The sequence below is a fragment of the Hylobates moloch genome, unplaced genomic scaffold (genome assembly GCF_009828535.3).
Source record: "Hylobates moloch isolate HMO894 unplaced genomic scaffold, HMol_V3 SCAFFOLD_1, whole genome shotgun sequence".
NCBI lineage: Eukaryota > Metazoa > Chordata > Mammalia > Primates > Hylobatidae > Hylobates > Hylobates moloch.
The window spans coordinates 11,048,110-11,062,156 of record NW_026652276.1 but is presented as its reverse complement, the minus strand read 5'-3'; the positions used below and the strand labels follow the sequence as shown (position 1 = coordinate 11,062,156).

At 48.7% G+C, this 14,047-nt stretch overlaps 1 protein-coding gene across 1 annotated transcript in view; it reads left to right on the top strand.

The window, feature by feature from the left end:
- Positions 1–10,267: 10,267 nt before the first annotated feature.
- The window catches only part of CAB39 (calcium binding protein 39), a 110,790-nt gene continuing 107,010 nt past the window's right edge, over positions 10,268–14,047 (top strand). The window contains exon 1 of the mRNA XM_032753950.2: positions 10,268–10,659. The gene's annotated coding sequence lies outside the window, so the exon portion shown is untranslated. The remainder of the gene's footprint in view (positions 10,660–14,047) is intronic.

Here is a 14,047-nt window from a genome sequence, read left to right as displayed (position 1 = left end):
AGATGTTTTCCTGGACGGTCTTGATGCTTGTGGATATTTTCTGGTTTCTGGGCATTGAAGAGTTAGATATTTATTGTAGTCTTTGCAGTCTGGGTTTGTTTGTACCCATCCTTTTTGGGAAAATTTCCAGGTATTTGAAGGGACTTGGGTGTTGTAATCTACGTTTTTGGTCACTGCTACCGTGTCTGTATTAGGGGGCACCCCAAACCCAGCAATGCTGCAACTCATGCAGACTCATAAAGGTACCACCTTGGTGGTCTTGAATAAGAGCTGGAAGAATTATCTGAATTACCAGGCAGAGAATCTTGTTCTCTTCCTTTTCTTTCTCTCTTTCTCCTTTTCTCTCTTTCTGTCTTTCTTCTTTTTTTTTTTTTCCAGACAGAGTCTCACTCTGTTGCCCAGGCTGGAGTGCAGTGGCGTGATCTCAGCTCACCGCAACCTCCACCTTCCAGGTTCAAGCGATTCTCATGCCTCAGCCTCTCGAGTAGGTGGGATTACAAGCATGCGCCACCAGGCCAGGCTAATTTTTGTATGTTTTGTAGAGATGGGGTTTTGCTCCATTGCCCAGGCTGGTCTTGAACTCCTGGGCTCAAGTGATCCTCTCTCCTCAGACTCCCAAAGTGCTGGGATCACAGGTGTGAGCCACTGTGCCTGGCCTCTTTACTTTCTTTCAAACAGAGTCTCTTTCTCTCTCTGTGCTAAGCTGCTTGGAACTGGGGGAGGGGCGACACAAAGCACCACTGTGGCCACCACCACTGGGACTGTGCTGGGTCAGACCCGAAGCCTGCACAGCACTGGGTCATGCCCAAGACCCACAGTAACCATTGCCTGGCTACCACATATGTTCCCTCAAGGCCCGGGGGTTCTACAATCACCAGGTGATAAAACCAGCCAGGCACATGTCCTTCCTTTGAGGGCAGCAAGATCCCCCTGGTCCCAAAGAGGTCCAGAGAGGCCATCCGGGAGGCAGGGCCTGGAGTAGGAAACCTTAAGAGTCTATCTGATGCTCTATTCCACCGTGGCCCACAGTAAGTACTGCCTGGCCACTGCCAATGTTCATTCAAGGCCCAGGAGCTCTTCAATCAGCTTAGCGTGAATGCTGCCAGGCTTAGGACTCACCTTTCAGGGCAGTAGACTCCCCTCTGGTCCAGGGCAGGTCCAGAAATGCCATCCAAGAGCCACGGCCAGGAATCAAGGACTCTAAGAGCCTGTTTGGTGCTCTGCTCCCCTCAGGCTGAGCTGATACGTAAGTTGCCAAAGTCCCCTTGACTCTTCCCACTCCTTTCCTCAAGCAGATAGTTCTCTCCCCATGGCCACCACAGCTGGAAATGCAAAATCCTGCAATCACTGTGCTCTCCCTCACCCAAGAGCACAGATTCTCTTCGTGCCCCATGGTTGCTGCCAGGGGATGGGGGATAGGGGACATCAGCAATTCAAGACTGTCTTTCCTACCCTCTTCAGTGTCTGTTTCAGTGATATGAAGTTAAAACCAGGTGCTATAATCTCTCGCTTCATTTTTGGCTCTCAGGAAGGTGATTTTTGTGGGGATAGTTGCTCAATTTGGTGTTTCTGCAGGGAGGACGATCACTGGAAGCTTCTCTTTTTTTTTTTTTTTGAGATGGAGTCTTGCTCTGTCTTCAGGCTGGAGTACAGTGGTGCGATCTCAGCTCACTGCAACATCCGCCTCCCGACTTCAAGCGATTCTCCTGCCTCAGCTTTCCAAGTAGCTGGGACTACAGACATGCGCCACCACGTCCAGCTAGTTTTTGTATTTTTCGTAGGGATGGGGCTTTACCATGTTGGCCTGGATGGTCTCAATCTTCTGACCTTATGATTTGCCCGCCTCGGCCTCCCAAAGTGCTGGGATTACAGGCATGAGCCACCGCGCCTGGCCTGGTTTTCTTTTTCTCTTTCTTTTTTTTTTAGACGGAGTTTCAATCTTGTTGCCCAGGCTGGAGTGCAATAGTGTGATCTCGGCTCACTGCAACCTCTGGCTCCTGGGTTCAAGTGATTCTCCTGCCTCAGCCTCCCAAGTAGCTGGGATTACAGGCACATGCCACCACCCATGGCTAATTTTGTATTTTTAGTAGAGAGAGGGTTTCACCATGTTGATCAGGCTGGTCTCAAACTCCTGACCTCAGGTGATCCACCCGCCTCAGCCTCCCAAAGTGCTGGGATTGCAGGTGTGAGCCACTGTGCCTGGCGAAGCTTGGTTTTCATCCTAGACTTTTTTTTTTTTTCTGAGAAGGAGTCTCACTCTGTTGCCCAGGCTGGAGTGCAATGGCACGATCTTGACTCACTGCAACCTCTGCCTCCCAGGTTCAACCAATTCTCCCGCCTCAGCCTCCCAAGTAGCTGGGATGACAGGCGCATGCCACCACACCCAGTAAATTTTTGTATTTTTAGTAGAGATGGGGTTTCACTAGGTTGGCCATGTTGGTTTCGAACTCCTGACCTCACATCCTAGACTTCTACATCCATCAGAACACCAAGTACTTACCTCCTAAATATTTTTTTTCTAACGGATTCACTTTTACCTATGCCCATTGCTGCAATCCTAGCTCAGGCCCTCATTACCCCTTCCCAGAATGAGAACAGCTCCCTGCTGGTCTCACGGCCTTCTATCTGGCCTTCCTCTCAGCCACAGCACACACCAGGATCAGAGTGGTGTTTCCAAATCTATAGTACACATTTGAGTGTGTCACTCAATGGCTTAAAGGTTCAATGCCCACCTACCTAACTCACCCCCATTATCTTCATGTTGAAACCCAATCTCCTTAATATGGATGATATGGCTGTTCAAGACTGGCCCTTTGCTTATCGCTCCAACTTTATCGGTGCCAATTCCCTTCCTCAAACTCTAAGCTCTATATAATTAACTACTCATATGAAGTTCCCTAAGTTCACCATGCTTTTGGTGTTATTTGCATGATTTTCCTTGAACATTTAACCTCATCTTCACTTGACTAAATCTTATTCATGTTTCTTATCTCACTCTTTTGCAGTTGCCTATTTTCTTGTGTGTCTTTCCTGGACTATAAGCTCACTGAGAGCAAGGACCACACAGTGTTCAACGTCTCATTCTCACTGTTTGTGCTCAGTAATTTTTACTCTCAATAAGTATTTGCTGAATAAACAAAGTTTCATTGAGATTTAGAGCAGGTTTGGTGAGTCTGAGGGTGTGGGTAGGGCGGGAGGATGGGAGGAGAAAGAGATAACTAGAGTTCACGCTTCAAAGGTAGAGTCCTTCTGGTGCAGTATCCAGGGTGGGGCTAAACAAGTGGTTGTTGAAGTGGAGTGGAAGTGAAGGTCACTGGGGCAGAGAATACAAGGGAACTATGACCCCATAGATGGGATGAGTGACACTTGTGTTGCTCAGGAGAAGTCAGGTCAGGCACCAGGTGGGGTGGGGAGGGAAGCTGTGAGTCAGGCTCCAAAGTTCTTTCAGAGATGGTCTGATTAAGGTAGGGAGGTGCCTTCATCCTAATTCCAAGCTGCACGGGGAGAGGAAGGGAAATGAAAGTGATGGAAGATACACAGAGAGCCAGCAGCGACTCGAGGAGAATCATGTCACTGCCTTATAACCCTGAGATCTGTGGGCCCTCATTAGTGAATGAAGGGCCTCTGTTCAAAAGGGTTTCATGATGAACAGGTGGGAGAATTTTCTAGAAAGTGGTTGTGCCTACAGAGAAGTATTTTAATAGAAAGGTCTTCCCAGAGAGCCCAATAGAAGGGTTTAGAAGATGTCTCCCAGTGTACATTCAGGTGGTCAAATGACATGATTTCTTCCAATTTGGTTTCAGAATTTGTTACAAACCCCTGTATCAGAAATGTCTACTGTCTTGCTGCTACAATTCTCAGCTGTTTCTCCCAGTTAAGACATTAATCTGGAATCTTACTCTGATCCTTAAAGCAAAGCAATTAAAACCCTGTATATGGGATTATCCACCCCTGTGCATTCTTTTTTCCTGTGGGAAATTGGGTCCACACTTGTTTTTGTGAAATGTCGGCACAATAAAAGCCTCTCTTTGGGACGACAGTTACAAAGAATTCTCATCTTAAAAAAAAAAAAAAATCCTAATGAACAAAGTTTCAAAATTCGACATCACTTGCAGTCTGACCTGTCAGGGCTGGTCACCTTCCTTCCACCCTTTCACGGTTAGCAAAGAGGAACCGAGGGACATCGGCAAAATTGCACCTCCTCACTTCCAGGGCTGCAGGATGTTTCCTCAGCTGATTTCTCTCTGAGTCCAGCCCCACAGCCCCTGTGGGCCTCCTTCTCGGCGTAAAGGCTGGTTTTTTTAACAGCGTCCAATATGCTTGAGATGAACTGTGCTTGGTTGGGATGGACTTTAAACGTGCTGACATTTTCCTTACATTTCATATTTTGTAGTTAAGTTTTCCATCTATCTGCCTATCTAGGTTCATGAGCAAGGTTAGTCTAGTTTTCTTTTTTGTGTGTTGCATTTATTGAGGTTTTGGTATCATGCCAATAATCAGAATAACATCAGTATCTGGCAGGGTGCAGTGGCTCACGCCTGTAAACCCAGCACTTTGGGAGACCGAGGTGGGTGGATCACCTGAGGTCAGGAGTTCGAGATCAGCCTAGCCAACATGGTGAAACTCCATCTCTATCAAAAATACAAAAATCAGCCTGGCGTGGTGGCAGGCGCCTGTAATTCCAGCCACTTGGGAGGCTGAGGGAGGACAATCGCGTGAACTCAAAAGGCAGAGGTTGCAGTGAGCCGAGATCGCACCACTGTACTCCAGCCTGGGTGACAGACAGAGACTCCATTTCAAACAAACAAACAAACAAACAAAAAATCAGTATCTTCCTCCACCCCTTCCCATCTCAGCTTGTTAGAAATGCAGAATCAGGGGTCCACTCCAGACCACTAAAACCACTATCTACATATCTTCAAGATCCCCTGGAAATGCACATTATAAACTCACATAGTTCGAGAAGTTGCCCTAGGCCTTATCATTCCTGAAAACCACTCCTTCCATAATCTCAGGAGCAAGCAACCTGGCTCTCCAACCAGCACGTTCTTCCTTCCAGCTCACTCCCTTACCGTGCTGATTCCAACCATCAGTTGATCCTGCCACTTCTACATGGGCCTCTCTCCTCCCACTGCCCACAGCCCTTCCTCACTCCCTCCTGGACAGGCGTGGATTCAATAGTCCACCATAATTATTACTTCCTTATTGTACCTTCACCTTCCTTTCCCGTTTCCCTCCATGGAATTATCTAGCAAAAACAACCCTGGTGGAATAGAATTCCCCACCTTCCCAGCAAAATGTGGCTGCTGAAAAACATGGAATAAGCCTGCCAACTGGTCCTTTACACCTGCTCCTCTCCCCTGGAACTTCCAACACCTCCTCCCTCTCTGCACTGAGCGAATGAATGACTGTTCTTCCTGTTTCCCTGAGGAAATCAAAGGCTTCGGAAGGGACTGTCCACAAGTTCCAGGAACCTTGTCTACCTGGCTCACTGCCGCGTGCCCACATTCTTCCTGCCCTCTTGGTACCGTGACCTCACTGGCCTTGCTCCTATTCAAGGCCAGACCTTCCAGTGCACTCTGCGTCTTTCCCTTCTCACTCAATCAGGCACAGCTATCCAGAAAACACCCCCCAACCCTCATCATCACATCTTCCCTTACGACTGAATCATTCCCACCAGCATTTAAGCACACTGGAAGAGCTCGCAATCTAAAAACAAAACAAAATGAAATAAAACGAAACATTTGCTTGGACCCCACATTCCCCTCCAGCCACCACCACATTTCTCTGCTCCTCATTAGAAACAAAACTTCATGAAAATGTTGTCTAAACCAATGGTCTCTCTTTCTAGGGCCCCCATTCTTTCTAGGGACTCCCCTCCCCACCCCTCCCCTCTCCTCCTCTCCTGCTTTTGAGACGGAGTTTTGCTCTTGTTGCCTAGGCTGGAGTGCAAAGCCACGATCTCGGCTCACTGCAACCTCCGCCTCCTGGGTTCAAGTGATTCTCCTGCCTCAGCCTCTCAAGTAGCTGGGATTACAGGCACATGCCACCATGCCCGGCTAATTTTGTATTTTTAGTAGAGACGGGGTTTCTCCATGTTGGTCAGGTTGGTCTTGAACTCCCGAACTCAGGTGATCCACCCACCTCAGCTTCTCAAACTGCTGGGATTACAGGCGTGAACCACCGTGCCCGGCTTTTTTTTTTTTTTTTTTTTTTGAGACAGAGTTTCACTCTTGTTGCCCAGGCTGGAGTGCAATGGCACAATCTTGGCTCACTGCAACTTCCAGCTCCCAGGTTCAAGCGATTCTCCTGCCTCAGCCTCCCAAGTAGCTGGGATTACAGGCATATGCCACCACACCTGGCTAATTTTTTGTATTTAGTAGAGACAGGATTTCACTATGTTGGTCAGGCTGGTCTCAAACTCCTGATCTCAGGTGATCCACCCACCTCGGCCTCCCAAAGTGTTGGGATTATAGGCGTGAGCCACCGCACCTGATCAGTCTCATTCTTTCTAAAGACTACTCCAATCAGGCCTTGCCACTTACCTCTCCACTGAAACAGCTCTTACCAAGGAGTGGCCTCTGAGTGGCCTCGGTGGAGCTGAGACCAATGACCAATGACCAACAGTAACCTTACTTAACTATAAGCCACATTTGGCAGCAGAGATCCAGCCTCCCCACTGAAAGGTGTCCCTTATCTCCCAGAAGATGATTTTTTTTACTTCTTTTTTCTCTTTTTTTCTTTTCTTTTCTTTCTTTTCCTTCCTCCCTCCCTTCCTTCCTTCCTTTCTTTTCCTTCTTTCCTTATCTTTCTTTTTCTTTTTAAGATAGTCTCGCTCTGTCACCCAGGCTGGAGGGCAGTGGTGTGATCTCAGCTCACTGAAACCTCCACCTCCCGGGTTCAAGCAATTCTCCTGCCTCACTCTCCTGAATAGCTGGGATTACAGCCATGCAACACCATGCCCCGCTAATTTTTGTATTTTTAGTAGAGATGGGGTTTCACCACATTGGCCAGACTAGTCTCGACCTCCTGGCCTCAAGTGATCCGCCTGCCTCCGCCTCTCAAGGTGCCAGGATTATAGGCATGAGCCCCCGCACCTGGCCAGATTTTCCTGGATCTCTTCCTACCAAACCGGCCCCTCCCTCTCAGGGTTCTTTGCTGGTTCCTTACCATTCCCTGACCTGTCATCGTTGGGGGACTAGGCTTAGTAGTAACACTCACATCCTAAAGGATCTCACTGAATCCAGAGGTTTTACCTACTCTGAGAACCACCTAAATTCTGTCTCTGGCCCAGACTTCTCATCTGAAGTCTTTTTTTTTTTTTTTGAGCCGAGTCTCGCTCTGTCACCCAGACTGGAGTGCAGTGGCGCAATCTCAGCTCAATGCAACCTCTGCCTCCCAGGTTCAAGCAATTCTCCTGCCTCAGTCTCCGGAGTAACTCGGACCACAGGCACACGCCGCCACGCCCGGCTAATTTTTGTATTTTTATTAGAGACGGGGTTTCACCATGTTAGTCAGGCTGGTCTCCAACTCCTGACCTCAGGTGATCCGCCCGCCTCAGCCTCCCAAAGTGCTAGGATTACAGGCGTGAGCCACCGCACCAGGCCTTCTCCTCTGAACTCTTAAGTCCAACTTCCAACTTGGGTGTCCAACAGGCAGCTCAAACTTTGTATATCTCTAAATAAATTTCCAAGTTCCTCTCTTCACATCTGTTTCTGCTTAAATTTTCCCCATATCACCAAATTGTATTTTCCAGTTGCTTGAGAAAAAAAAAAAATTAGAAATCAGGAAAATCCTTTTAGCTTTACCCTTTTATTTTTTTTTTCTTGAGTCAAAGTCTCACTCTGTGGCCCAGGCTGGAGTCACAGTGGCACAGTCACAGCTCACCGTAGCCTCGACTCTCCAGGCTTAAGTGATCCTCCCACCTCAGCCTCTGGAGTAGCTGGGACTACAGGCACATACTACTACACCTGGCTAATTTTTTTTTCTAGAGACAGGAGTCTCACTATGTTGCCCAGACTGGTCTCCAACTCCTGGCCTCAAGTGATCCTTCCTCCTCTGCCTCCCAAAGTGTTGGGATTACAAGCGTGAGCCACCTTTTATTATTATTATTATTATTATCATTGAGACTGAGTACCGCTCTATTGCCCAGGCTGGAGTGCAGTGGCACAATCTTGGCTCATTGCAATCTCCCCTTACTGCAACCTTTGCCTCTCCGGTTCAAGAGATTCTCCGGTCTCAGCCTCCCGAATAGCTGGGATTACAGGTGCCCGCCACCATGCCCGGCTAATTTTTGTGTTTTTAGTAGAGACAGGGTTTCACCATGTTGGGCATGGTGATCTCGAACTCCTGACCTCAAATGATCCTCCCACCTTGGACTCCCAAAGTGTTGGGATTACAGGCGTGAGCCACCTTTTAAATGTGTCTACAGGTGACCATTTTACTTTTCTACTGCCACCACCGTGGACAGAGCCTTTTTTTTTTTTTTTTTTGAGATGGAGTCTCCCTCTATCGCCCAGGCTGGAGTGCAGTGGCGCAGTTTCGGCTCACTGCAACCTCCGCCTCCCGGGTTCAAGCAATTCTCCAGCCTCAGCCTCCCAAGTAGCTGGGGTTATTTTTGTATTTTTAGTAGAGACGGGGTTTCACCATACTGGTCAGGCTGGTCTCGAACTCCTGACCTTAGGTGATCCATCCGCTTCGGGCCTTCCAAAGTGCTGGGATTACAGGCGCGAGCCACCACGCCCGGCCAGACAGTCTTATCTTTTGGCTAGCTGATTTCAACAGCCTTCTCGCTGATCCCCCTGCTGAAACCCTCAGGGCTTTCAGTCTGGTCCTCATACCACAGCCACAGGGATCCTTCTGAAATGTCAGTCCACGTCCTTTCTTTGCTCACAACCCTTCAAATAGCTTCCCATCTCCTTGAGAGTAAAAACAGGAAGTCCTAACTTTGGTAAGGCCGCACTCCTTCCTCATCTCCTGCCCCATCTGGGGCCGCTTTCAAGCCAGCACATTCTCGCCTCAGGGCCTTAGTCCTGCTACTCCCTCTGCCTTTCCATGCAGAAAGCTCCCAGGCTCTCTCTCCAGGAAGCCGCTCCCTGAAGGAACGCTGTAAATAACAACACCCTGCTTTCTCTCCCCTCCTCACCCAGTCGTGTTTTTAACTGTACAGTATTTGTTTCTTTGTTGGTTTTTTTTTTTTTTTGAGATAGTCTCGCTGCGTCGCCCAGGCTGAAGTGCAGCGGCGCGATCTCGGCTCACTGCAACCTCCGCCTCCCGGGTTCAAGCGATTCTCCTGCCTCAGCCTCCCAAGTACCTGGGAATACAGACGCCCGCCACCACGCCCGGCTAATTTTTTTTTAATATTTTTAGTAGAGATGGGGTTTCACGGTGTTGGCCAGGCTGGTCTTGAACTCCTGATCTCGTGATCCGCCCACCTTGGCCTCCCAAAGTGCCGGGATTACAGGCGTGAGCCACCGCGCCTGGCCTAATTTTCCAGTATTATACATACCTGTAGGTTTATTAGTCAATTATTTGTCAACCGTTTGTGCTAGGAGCAGGGACTGTTTCGCTCACTGCCCCACCCCTGGCGTACAGGAGGCGCTTAAAAAAATAGTTCAGTTACACATTAAAAACAAAGAAACAAAAATACACACATGCGTTATTTGTATGTGCCAGGCTCCGTTGTCAGAGCTTTGCAATGCACCGTCCCGTTCATCCTCAGAAGCCCGTGGCTGGTACCACTATATTATTACACACTTTTTTTTTTTTTAATGTGTGAGGAAATCCAGGCACAGGGACGTGAAACAGCCCATAGATAGCAAATGATGGAGCAAGATTTAAATCCAGGTTGCTGATTTAAATAGGAATATTCCCATTAATCTGGAACGTTCCGGCACTTTCTATGCTGTGTCCCCCTGGATGCTAAAATGAAGTGATCTGCTCCAAGAAAGTAAGAATCGGTCTGCACAAAGTGGGATCCCGGCCTCTGGCAGAATTAAGCTTGAAGAGTTGAGGAAGTGGTCGTTGAAAGTGGGCGTGCGATTCCCGCAGGAAGAGCGCTCAGGCGGAGGAGCAGGGGCTGAGCCCCGCCTTGGAAGCTGCGGCGGAGGAAGAGGAACTGCGGGGCTTGGTTTCTGCTTTTCTCTGCGGCCCCTCCCGCTTGGGCCTCGCGCCGACACGCGGCGCCCTGAGTCCGCCGGCCGCTCGGGGGCGCCCGAGGCGGAAGGGGGCGTTGCGGCGCCGCCCGACGTCGCGTCCTCGGCGGCTGCGCAGTGCGCACGTCAAAGCCGGGCCGAGCCGCAAGCGGGGCGCGGGGATCGGGGAGCGGCGCGGCCTGGGAGACACAGAGCTTTCAGGCGCCGGGGTGGGGGCACACGCGAAGATTAAGGCGGCGCCGGGCCCCACAGCAGCAGCCGCAGCCCAAGCGAGCGCAGCAGCGCGGCGGCAGCCGCGGGAGCCCCTGGGCAGCCGTCCGCCCGCGCAGCCGCCGCCGCCGCCGCGGGAGCCCGTCGCCGGGAGCAGGAGCGGGCGGAAGACAACGGAGGGGCCGAGCGTCCGAGCCACGCCGCGGGGACCGAACGAGCAGCCTGAAGCGGCGGCGGCCGAGGACGGGGACAGCGACGACGCGGAGGCAGAGAAAGGAACGCCCGGCCCAGCCCCGTAAGTGACCCCCGGCCCGGCCCTGCTTGTGATGCGGACGCCTGCCCTGCTGGGCCCTCACCGGCCCCGGGGTTGCCTCCATTTTCCTGGGTGGCGGCGGCCCCGGCCCAGCTTGGCCCCGCAGCCCCCGGGAGCAGCCGGGCCCGGCCTGCCCTCTCCATCCGGCTCGGCTCCGGCCCCTCGCTGAGACGCTCCCTTTGCCTTCGCCGGCGTGGGGCGCCCAGGGGCCTGCAGTCCAGGCGCTCCTGCCGCCCCCTCCGTGGTTCTCAGGCGGGGCTGGCGGCGCAGGGTGGTCCGGGCCGGAGTCGGGAGGGCGGGGAAGTGCGGGCCGGGTCAACTGTCACCGGCTGCACCCGGGCTCCGGCGCCTCGCTCCCGCCCCTGGTAAACTTCCTGTTGTCGGGAGGCAGATACCAGCTTTGTGATCAATTCAGCAAAATGCCTAACTGATTTCTGGTTAGGAATTGTGCGGTCGGAGCGTTCTGGAGTTCAATGGAACCACCCCAAGCGCAGACTGCGTGCAGGCGCCGTAGTCGGCCCGCACCGGAGGGATTCAAAGGTGAAGCGGACCCCAGTCCCCTCCCCCGAGGAGCTTAGGCTCTGGTGTGGGAGATAAGACGAGTACACAAATAACTGCGATACCGGGAAGGAGGTGATAAGTCCTGTGAAAGAACGACGGAGTGCTAGAAGGGCACCCGGAAAAACCGAAGCGATCACTTCTGTCTAGCAGAAACCTGGAAGGCTTCCTGGGCGGGGGGTGCTGAGCAGAGTCTTGAAGGGCCTGATGGGATTTAGGAGAGGAGGATTGCAGAAGAGGTGTGTGGAAGGGGTAGCAAAACGAGAAGACAAAGCCTAGAAATCATGGATAATTCCGTTTGTTGGCATGGTGCAGGGGACGGGGGGTATTGGGCTAAAGAGGTATTTTGGGGCCAGATCCTTGAATGCTGTAGAGGAGCTATTTGAGCAGCATTCTAAGAGAAACTTAGAGCTCATTTCTCAGTGACTCATGAGCCCGGAAATGTAGGCTAGGGGATATTAAAGGCGCTCTTGTGAAAGAAGAGAGAAGGAGGCCCAGTGAGGAGTTGACATTCTGTGCCTTGAATATAATGCAGTTTCAGATCGATTTTGACAGCTTCCCAGATAATCAAGTAAATCCATGCCCAAGCTAAGCAAAGTACCTTTGCAGAAAGCTTCATTAGATGTCAGGCTCTTAAAAGGTAATGGAAAGGTGTATATAAAATAAGCTTATCTGCACACAGAAGGTGTTTCTATTTGTGTGTTCGCTGCAATGCATAAAAACTTCTTGCACTTTGTATTAGGTGTCTGTACTTTGGAATTACTAAGCTAAACCTACATTCTTTGAGGTGGCATTTGTGTAAAATAACATAAATTGATGATGTTTAAAAAATGGTTAGTAATACTCTGCTGTAGAAAGCCGGATGTAGACCTTTTACAGAAAGGTAAAACTTTATTTGTTTTTATATTTTATTTTATTATGAAATCGTTATAGTAGAGCCAGAAATGAAAGTGTTTAGCTTTATTTTGTAGTTTGTTCAAATTGTTAGGAAGTAATTAGCAGCTGTATTTGAAATCTAGAGTATATGATCTGTGAAAGCAGCTTAGGGCCTAAGTTTTGTAAGCACGCACTTGTTTGCGTGTATGACAAGTGAATGCCACCTTTTGGCAGTTTAAAAATTTTCTGCTTTTCAAAATAATACATGATCTTTGTCAAAGCTTGCAAAATTTAGGGAGTACTAGAAAATCTTTAAAACATTTTCTATACTGTTACCACTTAGATTTGGTTACTGTTAACATTTTTGCGTATTTCCTTTCCAGTCTTTTTCTGTGTATTGTTTCTCTGTATAATGAAATATATGGTATGCATATGTATACACACACATATCTCTTATTAAGCTTTTCTTGTCATTAAATATCTTCATATAAAAAATTTTTACTCAACAATGGAGGTCTTCTAAGTGTGTTATGTTTTCCTGACAAGGTTGTATTATTTACCGCAGGTGAAATGCAGTAGTTAGGTTTAATAACTACTAGTGTGGACAGAACTTTTTCTAAAAGGTTCTTGTTTGAAGTATATTTCTTTCTCTGTAAGACTTAGATCCTCTTGCTTGTTGAATAAAGTTTTTATTGGCAGGATGTGTGTTGTCATGAGGTATGGAAGAGGAAGAAAGCACACAGATCTCTGCTATAGGAGTGAATGGACTTTTAAAGGGATGTTGTCAAAAGATTACTATCATGGCTGGTATACCATCCCCCACAGACGGCGATGCAGTGTCTCTTCCCACTCCCCACTTCGCTCCTGAAAAATAGTCTCTACACTAGGGCCATCCATATAGGTTAACTGTTTTTTGAACATGACATCACGAAGACTCAGGCTGGATATAAGCATAGAGTATTTCATGAAATGGTTTGCTACTATAACAAATGGGTGGTATTTGCTTTTTTGGTTTTGAGACAGGTTCTCACTGGGTCACTCAGGCTGGAGTGCAGTGGTGCGAACATGGCTCACTGCAACCTCAACCTCCTGGGCTCAAGCCATCCTCCCATCTCAGCCTCCGGTAGGTGGGACCACAGGCTCGTACCAACACATCCGGCTAATTTTTGTATTTTCATAGAGACAGGGTCTTGCCATGTTTCCCAGGCTGGTCTTGAACTGCTGGGCTCAAGTAATCTTGCGTTGTCCTCCCAAAGTGCAGGGATTACAGGCGTGAGCCACCACGCCTGCCTGGATATTTGTTTTTTAATTTCAAGGCAGCTTACTTCCCTTCATTAGCATTTTCTACTTCAGGTTCTTGTACTAAGTCAGTTTTTTCCCATGTGTTTTACATTCTAAGGTGTATTAATAAGATCTCTGTTTCTGTTTCATCACATATAAAGTAAGATGCTGAGTAAGGCTGTGTACGTTTCCTAAAGTTAATATAGAAGGACTGCTGAGAAAGTCCAGTGTAAGTATGGGGTTTGGTAACTTGATTTTATTTGAATATTTGTGTATTGCAAATATGTATGCCACACAGAGTCTTTATTACCTTGGAATATTTACTAAAGTTTTCTGTTTGATCAACTTTTGTGGGATTACAGATTTCTTTAGTTACTGCCATACTTTCCTAAGAGCCTTTTTTCCAGATTGATGACTAATCACTCACAGTTTAGCCATCTGCCATGAAAATACACAAATCCAACCTCCCCAACCCCCAAAAATAAAATTCAGTAGTAGGACGAATTTTGTTTCAGGTATTGTCTTTTGTTTACCTTTCTGGCATTGTTTCTATTCCAGCTCTATTTTATTTTTTAATTTAAAAAATGTTTTAATTAAAAGAGTTGGGGGTCTCATTCTGTTGCCCAGGCTGGTCTTGAACTCCTGGGCTTATGCC